The 16,138-nt window shown below is 43.7% G+C and overlaps 1 non-coding gene across 1 annotated transcript; it reads left to right on the top strand.

Annotated features, from left to right (window-relative positions):
* The first annotated feature begins 1,947 nt into the window (after nt 1-1,947).
* On the top strand, nt 1,948-2,020 carry Trnad-guc. The gene has a single exon. It is a non-coding gene; the product is annotated as a tRNA-Asp (tRNA).
* The last annotated feature ends 14,118 nt before the right edge of the window (nt 2,021-16,138 follow it).

Genomic DNA, 16,138 nt, shown 5'->3' with positions numbered 1-16,138 from the left:
TTCATTTATATTTACGTACTACACGAATATGTAATAAAAATGGGGCTTCCTATTTTAAAAAAAGGCAGTTGATATCCGTTTGACCTATGGCAGCGCCATGTAGCGGGCCAACCATAGCGCCATCTGGTTTCCCCCTTCAAGCTAGACAAGTTTCGTTCTTTGTAATTTTTTCGTTTGATGCTTATTTCGTGAGATATTTGGCCCGGTCACCATCAATGGACCACCCTGTATATAAGAGGTGGAGCCGCTCCACGCTGTCGTGACTTGACATAGGTGGAAGATTGAGAAAAGGCGTTACTGGTCAGTGTGCGGTACAGAACGGAATGCAGGAGGACAAATCACAGTGAAGCCATTTGATTCTTTTCTTCTACCTGAGCCAACACTGATACAGATGCAGGTGGTGAGACTCGGTAGGGAACTCATTGTGGAGACTCTTGGACAGACAGGGCTTTGAAATAGCTGTTTATTCCAGACAGGACTAACTAATACACTGGAGGCTAGTTCTAGGGTTATAAACAGCATGAATTACAATAGAAGCCAGTGCAGGAGTCCCAGGAGTGGATGCTAACCACAGTAGCAAACTCTAGCAGCATCTTAAGGCAACAACTTAGTTGCAAAACAAAACATACTGAATGTGACACTGATCACTGAGGCACTCCAAGTGAGAGAGCAGACTTAGGCGGAGCTGGACCGAGGCTGGAGTCGACGGACGCGGATTCGGCGCCCAGATCGTCTGACTGAGAACTCCGCCAAAATGCGGAATCTAGAGGTTTTGAAGAGTTTCGCGGGGGCACTGTTTTTCCCACTTAAATCCACCCAGCCAATCCCGCAGGTCTCTTGCACGTGCCTGCCAATCACAGCTTAGTTAGGTCCCCTCTACTGCTCCTAAGGCGGGGATGTAAATGCAGGTGCACTAACTAAGTCCGTATTTGGTATCAACATTGTTCAGCTGAAAGCTAAACGTAACGGCTCTACCAAATAAGGCTTACAACATTGTCGTTATACGTCATTTAGCTCCCCCCCTCGGGCTCCCTGGAGTAGGGACGTCTCTCCTGGTTTCGTCTGCCCTCAGCATCATCCCTGCTTCCGCGCCTCGGAGCGCCTGTCCTCCTTTCTCACAGCTTCAAGATAACACTACAGTAGCAAGGAATAATCAGTATATTACAACGCCCACACTGGCATGATAGCCAGCTGAAAAGCTCTACGGCCATGTCTGCATAAGGATTCGTTTCCACTAAAGTGAGGTGTCGCAGGATATGGGTAATGCGATGTTTGCGTACGTCTGGTTGAGGTTAACCATTTATACGCGCTCATCCAGATGAACGTTGATCCATTCACTCAGTTCTTTATATCACGGAGGGCTGCTAACCCTCTGACCGAAGACGGCGAGCTACCGTGCCGGCGGCGCGTCCTATCTGGTGTGCGCAGCTGCCTCGTGTTTCTCTTCTTCGTACGCTGCCAACACGAACCGGAGCTGGAAATGAAAGAAAAACTTAATGAACTGAAAAGACACCGATTGTCAGTCCTAGAGTTAAGAACCCTTTTTCCCAGTAATGCTGAGACGTACCAAGTCGAAATCTGTCACACGGTAAGCTCTGTGGTACCTTGGCCATGTAAAGAAATATAACCCTTCACGCGAATGTAATCAAAAGACGCGACCATTTATGTCACATATTTTGATACAAAGTCACGCGTGTAAACCTACTGCAGTGATACATCCCATTGCTTGAATGAGATGTAACATGCCCTCAAATACATGTTTTTGTTGTTCTGGTCTTCAGTCGTGAGACTGGTTTGATGCAGCTCTCCATGCTACTCTATGCTGTGCAAGCTTCTTCATCTCCCAGTACCTACTGCAACCTACATCCTTCTGAATCTCCTTAGTGTATTCATCTCTTGGTCTCCCTCTACGATTTTTACCCTCCACGCTGCCCTCCAGTGCTGTCCGCCCCAGTAGCTGAGTGGTCAGCGTGACAGACTGTCAATCCTAAGGGCCCGGGTTCGATTCCCGGCTGGGGCGGAGATTTTCTCCGCTCAGGGACTGGGTGTTGTGTTGTCCTAATCATCATCATTTCATCCCCATCGACGCGCAGGTCGCCGAAGTGGCGTCAAATCGAAAAACCTGCACGTGGCGAACGGTCTACCCGACGGGAGGCCCTAGCCACACGACATTTCCATTTTTCCAGTGCTAAATTTCTCATCCCTTGATGCCTCAGAACATGTCCTACCAACCGGTCCCTTCTTCTAGTCAAGTTGTGCCACAAACTCCTCTTCTCCCCAATTCTATTCAATACCTCCTCATTAGTTATGTAATATACCCATCTAATCTTCAGCATTCTTCTGTGGCACCACATTTCGAAAGCTTCTATTCTCTTCTTGTCCAAACTGTTTATCGTCCACGTTTCACTTCCATACATGACTACACTCCATACAAATACTTTCAGAAACGATTTCTTGACACTTAAATCTATACTCGATGTTAACAAAATTCTCTTCTTCAGAAACGCTTTCCTTGCCATTGCCAGTCTACATTTTATATCCTCTCTACTTCGACCATCATCAGTTATTTTGCTCCCCAAACACTAAATGTCTAATTTCCTAATCTAATTCCCTCAGCATCAGCCGACTTAATTCGACTACATTCCATTTTCCTCGTTTTGCTTTTGTTGGTGTTGATCTTATATCCTCATTTCAAGACACTGTCCATTCCGTTCAACTGCTCTTCCAAGTCCTTTGCTGTCTCTGACAGAATTACAATGTCATCGGCGAACCTCAAAGTTTTTATTTCTTCTCCATGGATTTTAATACCTACTCAAAATTTTTCTTTTGTGTCCTTTACTGCTTGCTCATTATACAGATTGAATAACATCGGAGAGAGGATACAACTCTGTCTCACTCCCTTCCCAAACGCTGCTTCCCTTTCATGCCTCTCTACTCTTATAACTGCCATCTGGTTTCTGTACAAACTGTAAATAGCCTTTCGCTCCCTGTATTTTAGCCCTGCCAAGTTCATAATTTGAAAGAAAGTATTCCAGTCAACATTGTCAAAAGCTTTCTCTAAGTCTACAAATGCTAGAAACGTAGGTTTGCTTTTCCTTAATCTTTCTTCTAAGATAAGTCGTAAGGTCAGTATTGCCTCACGTGTTCCAGTGTTTCTACGGAATCCAAACTGATCTTCCCCGAGGTTGGCTTCTACTAGTTTTTCCATTCGTCTGTAAAGAATTCGCGTTAGTATTTTGCAGCCGTGATTTATTAAGCTGATAGTTCGGTAATTTTCACATCTGTCAAGGGAAGGCTTACTACTCGCTGTTGAGAGGAATGTCGTTACACGTATTGCCAAATGCATTGAGGTTGACGGACATCATTTTGTGCATTGATTGCATTTAGAGGTAATCACGATGTAACAGCACGCGTTCTCAGAAACGATGTATCACATTACAACAACGGAAATAAAATGTTCAAACGTACCTACGTTCTGTATTTTAATTTAAAAAACCTACCTGTTACCAACTGTTCGTCTAAAATTGTGAGCCATATGTTTTTGACTATCACAGCGCCATCTGTCACAAAGCGAAACAAGTGGTCCAACTAAAACATTCATATTTCTACACAAATATGGAATAAAAATGGGGGTTCCTATTTAAAAAAAAAGAAAAAACGCAGATGATATCCGTTCCATCTATGGCAGCGGCATCTAGCGGGCCAACCATAGCGCCATCTGGTTTCCCCCTTCAAGCTAGACAAGTTTCGTTCTTTGTAGTTTTTTAGTTTCACGCTTATTTCGTGTGATATTTGGCCCGGTCACGAGCAATGGAGCACCCTCTATAAAATGGATCAGGGCTGATATTTATTGAAAAAGAAATAAGAAAAGGGGGCGGCAATAGCCATGCGTGTGGCGCATAGCTACCAAACTCGTCACGGAGAATTTGCCAGCTTTTGTGGTCTAGCGGTTCTAGGCGCTGCAATCCGGAACCTCGCGACTGCTACGGTCGGAGGTTCGAATCCTGCCTCGGGCATGGATGTGTGTAGTTCCAAGTTCTAGTGGACTGATAACCTCAGATGTGAAGTCCCATAGTGTTCAGAGCCATTTGAACCATTTGAGCGCAGAATTTCCGATATACAGGTATCTCACATATTTCCTTGCTTTCTTTGGGGTTGGAATTATTATATTCTTCTTGAAGTCTGACATATGTCAGAGAAAAGATGTTCGTGACTGAGAATAATCGTTAAGGTCCTGCTATCCGAGCTAACGATTCAGTGACTGTACCGAAGTGCATAGCAACCCTACCTGCTGAGGTGGAGATAGGGGTTCCATGGAGCGGAAGAAAGAGCACCGTCAGATCTAAGAAGGCGAAATGTCAGAGATAATACATGCATTGTAATCGTTAATTATCAAGCTGAATATCAGATCTGTTTTACAGAGAGGCAGTATACGAGTAGTCCTCATTTATCATGTACTGAGTTGGAACTTTGAATGTGAGAAGGAGAATTGAGTCCCACTTCTTAATTACGCGATGGAGTGAATGACAACGAGAAGTTGATTTCCACCGCCTTTATCTGCAGCCTGTAAGTGTGCGAAGTCTGAGCCAAGTTGGAGGAAAGAAGGGTCACAGATTCAGTGCACAGACTAGCTGGACCCTGACCGATAATGCTTAACGGCGACCAAAAATTCAGTAAGCAACATCCATCGTGTATTAAAGGAGTGTTCAGGTGCAAATTACGTAGGTCTGCGACACAAAAATTGTTTCAAATTTATTAAGTGATTCTTTATAGCGTTTTCAACGCTCATTTCGGGGAAAATAGTGAAAAACTTCCATGACGTACAGTTATTTCACAAACTACTTGTCTAGCTTCAGCTTTTTTCGATATTTCAGCATTCCAGTGAGTTTGAAGTTAGGCCTATATGATCTCCATAAACTGTTATTTAGCCGTTTTTATACGAGATATACGTAAAATAAAGAGTAATTAGGAGAAACCAGCAGTGCTTTCATGTCAGTGTGTGTCTGTCGGGCTGCCCCTTCCCCCGCCATCACCAAGCAGTGAGCTTCAGTTCACAGCACCTCTTCACTCAGTGCTGTTCACGTGTTGTTGTTAGTAGTAATTTAAAGTAGTGACTGTTCTCTTGTGTTGTGAAGTTGGTTTATGGACAATGGACAATGGCTACCAGAGGATGCATAAACTCGTGAGGTTGCTTCTGCTACATTAAAAAGCAACAAAGAAACATCTCCGATTTTGTTGAAAAAGTATATTTCGCCTATTTTGGTATAAAGTTAGGAGTTCAATATAAGCCTTGGGCCCCACACTAAGTTTGTTCAGTGTGTGTTGAAGAACTGAGGCAATGGTTTCAACGTAAAAAGCAGTCCTTACGTTTTGGCATATCAATGGTTTTGAGGGAGTCCAAAATTCATAGGCCTGACAGAGCACACTGAAAAAGTTCAAAGAAAGTCAGCACGTTTTGTATTATCGCGAAATATGGGAGAGAGTGTCACGGAAATGATACAGGATTTGGGCTGGAAATCATTGAAAGAAAGGCGATTTCCGTTGCGACGGAATATTCTCACGAAATTCCAATCACCAACTTTCTCCTCCGAATGCGAAAATATTCCAGCAACATTCGGAATTATCTTTGAAACCACATTAATTTCCCGGTTTAACGTTTCTGCCCAGAAGAATTTTGTACAATCCATTGGCTTTTATTAAAATACTAAACACTTTAATTTCTCCTTATTTCACGTTTCTATCCACGTGATTTATGCACAATTAATCGGATTTTTTTTTAAATAACTACTCGCTTTTTTTTACTTTCGTTATTGTTATGGTTCCTTCGTTCGGGTTTCTTTGCGTCAAGATGACGTAGCGTTACGTCACTATGACTTACGGTTCTCCTCACCTAGCGTGAGATGAATGCTAGCCAATTGGTAGCAATGTCAGAGACGTAGGAAAACTTTTCATATGTGTGCCTACTTCCTTTTACCTCTCCTAATGTCTATGTATACACATGACTTTTTTCTTTGGCGCTCATCTACCGCAAAGTACCTTTCGAATTATGTAAGTTTCGTTGGCCTTTTTGTGTAATTAGGCCGACCGAGCGGTTCTCTGCGCTACAGTCTGCAACCGCGCGACGCTACGGTCACAGGTTCGAATGCTGCCTCGGGCATGGATGTGTGTGATGTCCTTAGTTAGGTTTAAGTAGTTCTAAGTTCTACGGGACTGATGAGCTTAGAAGTCAAGTCCCATAGTGCTCAGAGCCATTTGAACGATTTTTTGTGTAATTAGTTTCAAAAATCGTTTCTTCAATTTCCGATGCTCGGGTATTAATATTATGATCGTTAAATAAAAATATGCATTATCATTATCAATGTCCACAATGCTATTACCTTCTGTATCAAAAAATTGTGTCCGCCTAGCTCTGCGTCTTTCACTCTGACCTGTTAGCTTTCTCCTTCTAGGCGTACCCTAAAACAAATATATTTTTCGCATAATAAGGGAAATCGTAGTTATTGAAAATGAAGTAATTAAAAATTAGGAAGTTACTTCACATTATCTGGTAATGGCAGCAAATGACCACACAGCTACTCTCAGAGAAAAGTAAGCAAAATAAGGACTCCAATATACAACGTTGTTTACAGACATCGTTACTACGATACGTTGATTTTCACTGCTGACAACATCATCGACCTGGCAGTTCATACACTGTAGCTGCCCGGTATGCGTGTTCTACTGCAAATGAACCACACACACAAGAAAGGCCCCTAGAATGTGATTTCACCTATGGTTGTTAGTGTCTTGTGTCATTTATACCATAGCACTTGATCGGTCCGCAGGGCAGAGGTTAGTAGCTCTTCAATTTTCGATCTTCAGGTATTGCACATTTTAATGCATAGTAGAGTATATGACATCAGTCTTATGAATGTGAAAACTTATACTTTCTTTTACCAGCCTTAACGGCTACACACATTTCCTTTGTGCACGTCTAAGGCAACGGTTCCGATCACATCATTGAAGTTAAGCGCTGTCGGGCTGGGCTAGCACTTCGATGGGCGACCATACGGTCTGCCGAGCGCTGTTGGCAAGCGAGTTGCACTCAACCCTTGTGAGGCAAACTGAGGAGCTACTTGAGTGAGAAGTAGCGGCTCCGGTCTCGTAAACTGACACACGGCCGGGAGAGCAGTGTGCTGACCACATGCCGCTCCGTATACGCATCCAGTGACGCCTGTGGCCTCAGGAAGACACGGCGGCCGGTCGGAACCGTTGGGCCTTCATTGCCTCTTCGGGCCGAGTTTAGTTTAGTTCTATATCTAGGCCAAAGTACGTTTCTAATGATATGAGGATCATTTGCCTGCTTGTACAATTAATATTACACTACGTGCCATTACAATTGCTACACCAAGAAGAAATGCAGATGATAAACGGGTATTCACTGGACAAATATATTATACTAGAACTGACATGTGACTACATTTTCACGCAATTTGGGTGCATAGATCCTGAGAAATCAGTACCCAGAACAACCACCTCTGGCCGTAATAACGGCCTTGATACGCCTGGGCATTGAGTCAAAGAGACCTTGGATGACGTGTACAGGTACAGCTGCCCATGCAGCTTCAACACGATACCACAGCTCATCAAGGTAGTGACAGGTGTATTGTGACGAGCCAGTTGCTCGGCCACCATTGACCAGACGTTTTCAATTGGTGAGAGATCTAGAGAATGTGCTGACCACGGCAGCAGTAGAACATTTTCTGTATCCGGAAAGGCCTGTACAGGCGTTTCGTCGTGCATTATCCTGCTGAAATGTAGAGTTTCGCAGGGATCGGATGAAGGGTAGAGCCACGAGTCGTAACACATCTGAAATGTAACGTCCACTGTTTAAAGTGCCGTCAATGCGAACAAGAGGTGACCGAGACGTGTAACCAATGGCACCCCATACCATCGCGCCAGGTGATACGCCAGTATGGCGACGACAAATACATGCTTCCAATGTGCGTTCACCGCGATGTCGCCAAAGACGGATGCGACCATCACGATACTGTAAACAGAACCCGCATTCATCCGAAAAAATGACGTTTTGCCATTCGTGCACCCAGGTTCGTCGTCGAGTACACCATCGCAGGCGCTCCTGCCTGTGATGCAGCGTCAAGGGTAACCACAGCCGTGGTCTCCGAGCATGATAGTCCGTGCTGCAGCAAACGTCGTCGAACTGTTCTTGCAGATGGTTGTTGTCTTGCAAACGTCCCCATCTGTTGACTGAGGGATCGAGACGTGGCTGCACGATCCGTTACAACCACGCGGATAAGATGCCTGTCATCTCGACTGCTAGTGATACGAGGCCGTTGGGATCCAGCACGGCGTTCCCTATTACCCTCCTGAACCCACCGATACCATATTCTGCTAACAGTCATTGGATCTCGACCAACGCGAGCAGCAAAGTCGCGATACGATAAACCGCAATCGCGATAGGCTACAATCCGACCTTTATCAGAGTCGGAAACGTGATGGTACGCATTTCTCCTCCTTACACGAGGCATCACGACAACGTTTCACCAGGCAACGCCGGTCAACTGCTGTTTGTGTATGACGAATCGGTTGGAAACTTTCCTCATGTCAGCACGTTGTAGGTGTCGCCACCAGCGCCAACCTTGTGTGAGTGCCCTGAAAAGCTAATCATTTGCATATCACAGCATCTTCTTGCTGTCGGTTAAATTTCGCGTCTGTAGCACGTCATCTTCGTGGTGTAGCAATTGTAATGGCCGATAGTGTATATTATTCTGTTTATTCGTTCACGTATGCAATTAACTTGAAAACTAACCAATCTAGAGTAAACCTGATAGAAAAGCGAGCTGAGACTGTGAATAAACAAGTAGACAGAGAGGAAACAACAGCGTGGATGGTGCTCCGGTAGGTGCTGAGGGTACTCGAGGGGTGGGCGGTCGGGGCACACGCCCTCCGGTCCTTGCCCACAGGAAGGGCAAACGCCCCTTCATTCTGTGCTCTGTGGCGCCTGGGTTTTGTGCAGACTCGCAAAGGTCAAGCAGCTGTTTTATTCATTCCGCGCGAAGTTCAAAAATGTATTTCAACTGCCTAGGCCGCGTATGTAGTTCTTAGGGCCTAGAGTTTACGGTCATGAAGACCTTTACAAAAAAATTCTTCGAAAATATGTCCCATTCCCTAAAACATAAGAAAGATCTCCCGAAACTACGAGTAATTTTTCACGAGAACGGTATTCCAGTTCTTGTTATCTTCAATGAGTAATAGTACACATTTCTGACTGAAGAGGGCTACCCAAACTGGTCTGAATCCCGTGTTTATCGCCGATGGCTGCGCAAATGTCAGGGTCATGGGTTGCCTTCATTAACCTGGAGCTGAATCTTATCTTTGTTGTGTAGCGGAACTTTATGTACGAGGGTAATCCCAAAAGTAAGGTCTCCTATTTTTTTATAAGTACATAGACCAGTTTATTTCTAGAATGGTTTACATCAGTTTACAGCTTGAACATTTAGCTATTTTTCGACATAATCACCATTTCTGTCGATGCATTCTTGTAGACGCTGCGGCACTTTTTGTATGCCCATGTCATACCAGCTCTGCGCCGTGCTGTTCAGAAAGTTGTGAACCTTTTCTTTCACCTCGTCGTCGGACCTGAACCGCTGGGACCACAATTAACGCTGACAGGTGCTGTGAGACTCTGAAAAAACTCAAACGGGCAATTCAGAACCGGAGAAGAGGAATGTTGAGCGAGGGCGTACACGTTCTCCATGACAACGCTCGCCCACACATCGCTCGGCAAACCGTTGCCCTCCTGACTACAGTTTCAGTGGAACATGATCACCCAACGTAATCACCCCTCCCCCTCCACCCACCCTATAGTCCTGACTTGGCGCCCAGTGACTATCACCTGTTCCCTAGGTTAAAAGAACATTTGGCTGGAAAGCGGTTCAGGTCCGACGACGAGGTGAAAGAAGAGGTTCATAACTTTCTGAACAGCATGGTGCAGAGCTGGTATGACGTGGGCATACAAAAACTGCCACAGCGTGTACAAGAATGCATCGACAGAAATGGTGATTATGTCGAAAAATAGCTAAATGTTCAAGCTGTAAACTGATGTAAACCATTGTAGAAATAAACAGGCCTATGTACTTATAAAAAAATAGGAGGCCTTACTTTTGGGATTACCTTGGTAGTTTCCTCGAGAAGTTCATATCCAACTAAAACAGTTCACAAGTAGCTTCGTATTCGTATGTAACATTCCTACCACTGGACTGAATCGACCAATAACACGAAGACTGTCGTAAATATTTTTCACAGTCCTGGAGATGCAAATGCATTTATTAATGTACCAGTGTTGCACTAGAGTGGAGAATCAGCTGACAGGCTTTGTGATATAACCTAATTAGCTTAATGAGCCTCTTATTGCAGCAAGATCTATACTGTACCAGTTTTTATGTAATTTTTACCTTTGAATGAAATATTTTGAAATTTGGGCAAACTGTTTTGTAGTACATAGTCTCGGTAATAGAACTAGGAAATTTTCTTGTTAAACACGTTCGGGTGAAGAAATCCCCAGTAACGTGCAAACAGTGTTCCATAAATTCAAGAGTACTGATTGTTAAGGCTACTTTAGCACCATACAACAGTGTGAGTTTAGAACAAAGCAAATGAAAATAGTCATTGCTAATGACGATGAGTTTGAAAAGTAAAGCAAATTGTCCAGCCATATATTTTTTTGTGAGAACTATAGCAAAGTAGGTGGCAGTATGTTTCTTTGATGCGATTTGTAAACTAATATATGTTTCAGAAAAGAGATATCATATTACACGTATATCAAATGAGACATTCTAAATAAGATTGCTCAAATAAATAAATTTATTATTTTATCACTTTCGATTTTGATGAAATTTTGTATAAATTCCACATATGAGCAGCCTAATATTTGGTATGAGAGTAGAAGAACGTTCTGGCAACACCGTTCTTTCCATAATTTTCTGGATAGCTACGTCTGAGCCAATGAAGATTGAAAGTTAGGCAGTATGATGCTGAAATGTAATATGTAATAAGGATTTGCAGGTTAAATAGAAAGTTGAATTCCTTGCCTCGTCAACTGATTTTCGCTCTCCTCCATAATCATTTAACAGTTCCAGTTTCCCGGATACAGGTAATGGGCCTCTTCCACTTTGTCGTGTCCAAATACACCTGTTGACAGAGAACATCATCCACTGCCCGTCCACTAGATCAGCCTTAATCAAGTCCATCCATCGGGTTCGAGTTCTTCCTTGAGGCCTTTTCCCATCCACCTGTCTTTCCAAATTTATTTTGGCTGTTCTAGTTGGCTCCATTCTTATCGTTTCCTCACTTCCTCATTCCTTAACATGTTCATCTTGGTCTTCTGGATGGTGGATCTAAGAAATTTCATCTCTGACGCTTGCAGCCTTGATGATTCTCTTTTTGTGAGGGTACGTGTTTCAATACCATATGTCAATATTGGTATTGTAACACTTTTGATACTAAATGTAACTGGGTTTTCTCTTTTGATGCTAGTCAGTTGTCAGGATGAGCGTTACTGCAAAGGGCATTTGATTCTAAAGCATTATGTCAGGGTGAAAATAGTAAATTAATTCATTTTTCTCTCTTAACAACATGTGGGCGGGGGTAGGTTCTTCCTTGGCTCGGGTATGAGTTAGAATGAAACAGCATTTTTACATAAGGTAACTTTTATTGAAAGATTTGTACAACGGTTTCCGTACTGGACTGTTCTGGTTTGGAGAGCGGCAGCTGTGTCGTTTGCGAAGCCTTCTGCTGCGGCAGCGGCGGCGCCTGATTATGCCTGGCGGTGTGCATCTCGTGTCGCCTTCTCGCCCAGTTGACTGGAGACGCGCAGCGCGAGTTGGCCCGTTTAATTATGGAGAGCGAAGTCGTGCATCGGATGGTGATACCTTGGATATGGCGTCCCAGTGTTTCTCTTCTCTAGGAGGCCGCGTGTGTTGTGCGTCGGCCAGCGGAGCGGCGCGGCGGGGGAAGGCCAGTGTCCCGGACACGAACAACGGACTCCCGCTTGCCAATCTTCGGCTGTCAGATCTTCATCCCAGCTCACAGGTGACTGCTGGTGTGAGGCTGTGTCCTTCCCGTCCTCACGAGTCACCCGGTTACGTAGAACTCAGTCTTCAAATACCTTCTAACTTCTGTCTTCTGGCGGCGAGGCTGCTGCTTGCTATTCCATTACAGCGGCGGACTTTGTGCTTCTGGGTGCGATGTAGTCTCTTCCTGCATGACTGTCTTCAGCACCGACTGAACTGTACTGGAACCGAACTGAACTGAAAACTACTGTCGGGCCCAATGCGTCTCGTGTGTTTATTTACTTCAGTTCACTGGAGGTGAATGACTTCATGGTCATTGCCTCTTCTGTCACGTTGAAAAGCTTCTCGAACAGTTGTCTTAACGTCGGTCATTGGCTCTTGGAATGTAGGCGAGGGCCTTTGATCACATGTGACAACTGAGAAACACGTGAGCCGGTCGGGTGATGCCCTGACGGCTGAATCGACAGCATCCGCTTATGTGGAGAGGGGGATGGCTTCTCCTGAACTTGCTGACTTCACGGTCATTGCCTCTTCTGCTCTGCCCACTCTCTAAACTAAACCAAGTTTTTCATTTATTTTCTCATTTCTACTTTACTTTGATTTCACTAATTTATTCACTTAAGTACCACTCAACAGTATGAAATAGCTATTAAACATCATCAGTTTGGCCGGTTTTGTAGTTTAGTCATCCCATAAAAGTGATCTTACTTGTCGGTAGAAAGGAAAGCTGTGGTAAGGTCTTATAGGACCAAACTGCTGAGGCCATTGTTCCCTAAGCTTACACACTATTTAATCAAACTAATTTACGTTAAGGGCGACACACACACACACACACACACACACACACACACACACACACACACACACACACACACATTATGGAGGGAGGACTCAAACCTCCAACAGGGGGAGCCGCACAGACCATGACAAGACGCCCTAGACCGCGTGGCTACCCCGTGCGGCACTTGTCGGTAGAATTCAGGTCCTTTTTGCACTCTGTTGGTGATTTTATTTCTGACCAAATTACACTTCCAAGGTAAGGAAAACTGTCCACACCCTCTACTTGGTGGTCCCTTAGTTTTACACTTGCTGGTTGTTCATCTCTGTTGACTGCCATCACCACTGTCTTTGTCTTGCTGATGTTGAGGTTATATTTCTGGAACTGAGATTTCCATTCATCGAGTCTGATCTGTACTCCCTCTTCAGTTTCACCCCAAATCATGAGGTCATCAGCAAAGGCAAATACATTCACTTAACCTGACTTCTCCTTGACATTCTTCATTATAACAGTGATGAATAGTAGTGGGGATAGTGCTCTTCCTTGCTGAACTCCACTCTCGGTCTCAAACCATGACAATCGTCCTTCCCCAATTTGTACACAGCTATTACAGTCTTTGTACAACATCTGAATTTTTCTTATTAGTCCTTCAGGCACATTCTTTATCCTCAGCCAATCCCACATCTTCTATATCCAGGAATACAATGACCAGGTTCTTGCCTTTCTCCCAATACTTTTCGATCAACAAGCGGGTGCTAAAAATTAGATCTATTGTTGATCTGTTAGCGTACTTCTGAAGCCATATTCTTCCTCCTCCAGCTGTGGTTCTATGATAGTTTTCAGTCTCTTTTCTATGATCTCATTTATTTTCTGCTGAGACAATAAAGTTATTCCTCTATAGTTGGTGGGTTTCCACTTGCTACCTTTATTAAACAGGGGAATTATTACACCCTTGCTCCAAGCTGCAGGTATTTTGTTATCTGCCCATGTGGCATTGAGCACTCGGTGCAGCCATTGTATGCCCTGGATACCTGCTGCCTATCATGTCTGCGTTCACTTTATCTACACCTGAAGATTTTTCCTTTAGGCATAGATTTTAAGGCTGCCTCCGTTTCTGTCCAGGTGATGGGAGTTTCCTCATTGCGAGTGGGGATTTCCAGTTCTGTATTTGGTTCTTCAACTGATCTATTTAATAGGTGGTCAATATCGTTTTTCAGGACTTCTCTCATGTCACTTTCTGTTCTAAGTAGATTTTCGCTCTCCCAAAGAAATGAAAAGAGTAACGGCCATTTGTAAATATTATTTACATTTAAAGGTATCTTAAATTACCAAAACGAGTGACAAATTTGTCAACTATTGTATTACTTTTTTATTTAAAAAAACCTTTACATATTTGTTGAGACAGTCACAGTCGAAAAATAGTCAAAAGGGCTTCAAATTATTTACATTTTTGGAAATTTAGATTATCGTGCACAATTTGGCAATGTAAGCTTCTATTATTGCCGCATGTTGCGGTGTACAAATTGCAACCATATATTTATAGTTTTCTAATGAGAGCTGTATTAACATAAACAAACGTGTAACAACCAAAACACGCGAACAGTACACAAAAGACTACGGTAGGCTGACTTTACCACGCTATGAGGTACAAATCCGAGGTTAGCTGAACGCATCTATCCGATCGGCACCAAAGACTTGCTGTCCTCTACTCCCTGGACACAAGTGCTGTGCATTGGGAGCGTCACTCGTCACTGTAGGGGCAAGTCGGCCAGCCTTCGGCCTCCTTCGGCTGATCGGCTGATCGGCCGATCAGCTGCCCAGCGTTGCACCGCATCGTAGCGGCTGTGATCACAGGCTGGCAAGCAGGCGGAAGAGGTGGCGAGAACGTACTGCAATCAGCGCCATCTGCACGCCAAGTAGTACAGCCATCGGCTCAAGAGATGGCGCTAACAGCGGTATTCAGCCTCGGCACCTGGGACCCCCACACACTAGCGACAGATCGCAGCTGAGAGTCGCGAGCGATATTGCCCGCTATCGGTCGCCCGCCTCGACACCCCACACACGAGTAATTAAACCAAGAAATTCCAATCAGTATTGCGAGAATCACTGAGTCTAGATGCTATGTAAAACTTACTGCTACGTTTAGTAGCAGTTGCAGATGATTTTCGTATCCACACGAACACTTGCAAGCCATAGATCCACACATGTTTATAAATTACACAAATTCCTCCTAAACCATTGGATGGATTTCAACCAAACTTGGTATACACATCCGTTACAGCCAGGCAACAATCGCTGTTGGTGTAAGAAGCACCTGCTTATCATAGTTCAAGAGATATGACGACATAAGCAATGAGATCCGTGAAAAACTACCGCATCTTGCATGCCGTTTAAGTTTATTACTCCTTTCCTACTGTCATCTCGCAACAGTATCCGGATATGTCGTAGAATGTACCTACAAAATCAGATGACTGTATGACACACAGGTCAGGAGAGATGACGTCGTAAACACTGAGTGCATGAAAAACTCCCGCATCGTGCACGGCAAGCTAAGTTTCGCAGGAGTGACACTTCCTAAAAAAAATTCTGATTCATGGACATAAGCTTCTCAGTCTCAAGAAATGTTATTACATTCGAACTGAGTATATGTTCAAGGATTGTGCAGCAAACCGAAGTTTGTGATATTGGTCTGTAATTTTGCGGGTCCGTGCTTTTACTCTTCTTATATAGAGAGACTGACGACGATATGCAAATATTTTAATATGTTATTCTACAAGTAAAACTAAGGAAAAAATTTGAAATAAACGTAGGTCCGCAAATGTTTAGTTACAGAGTCACGGCTAACAGAAGATTTTGCCCGAAATTTAGCCACTTCGCTAATACGAAGACATCGCAAAACTGTGCGAGATTAAAGCAAAGCACGATTTCCATTTATTTTGTTGTTTCAGTCCTTTCCTAACATAGTTTATGTGGACAAAGTCAAATACACGTGAGACATTACTTGCTCGCATTATGAATGCAACAGATGAGATTAAGAACACTGTGAAACTGAAACGGGCAACAAAATCTGTTTGTACACGTGCAGCTAAATGTATTGAACTCGGTGGAGAGATTTTTGAACATTTATTGTGAATGTATTGTGAAATTATGTGTACACTGTGCAACTTGCATAACACTGAGCTTTGTTTTTTTCTAGTTTAACATGAATTCACGTGTGCAATGTTATTAATAAAAACAGATTATCTGACACTTTCATACATTTTCAGTCAACGTTATTACCGTCAGTTTT

This window comes from Schistocerca piceifrons, chromosome 11 (genome assembly GCF_021461385.2).
Source record: "Schistocerca piceifrons isolate TAMUIC-IGC-003096 chromosome 11, iqSchPice1.1, whole genome shotgun sequence".
In the NCBI taxonomy this organism is placed as follows: domain Eukaryota; kingdom Metazoa; phylum Arthropoda; class Insecta; order Orthoptera; family Acrididae; genus Schistocerca; species Schistocerca piceifrons.
Note: the sequence above shows the minus strand (reverse complement) of the source record. Positions and strands in the feature narration are given on the sequence as shown.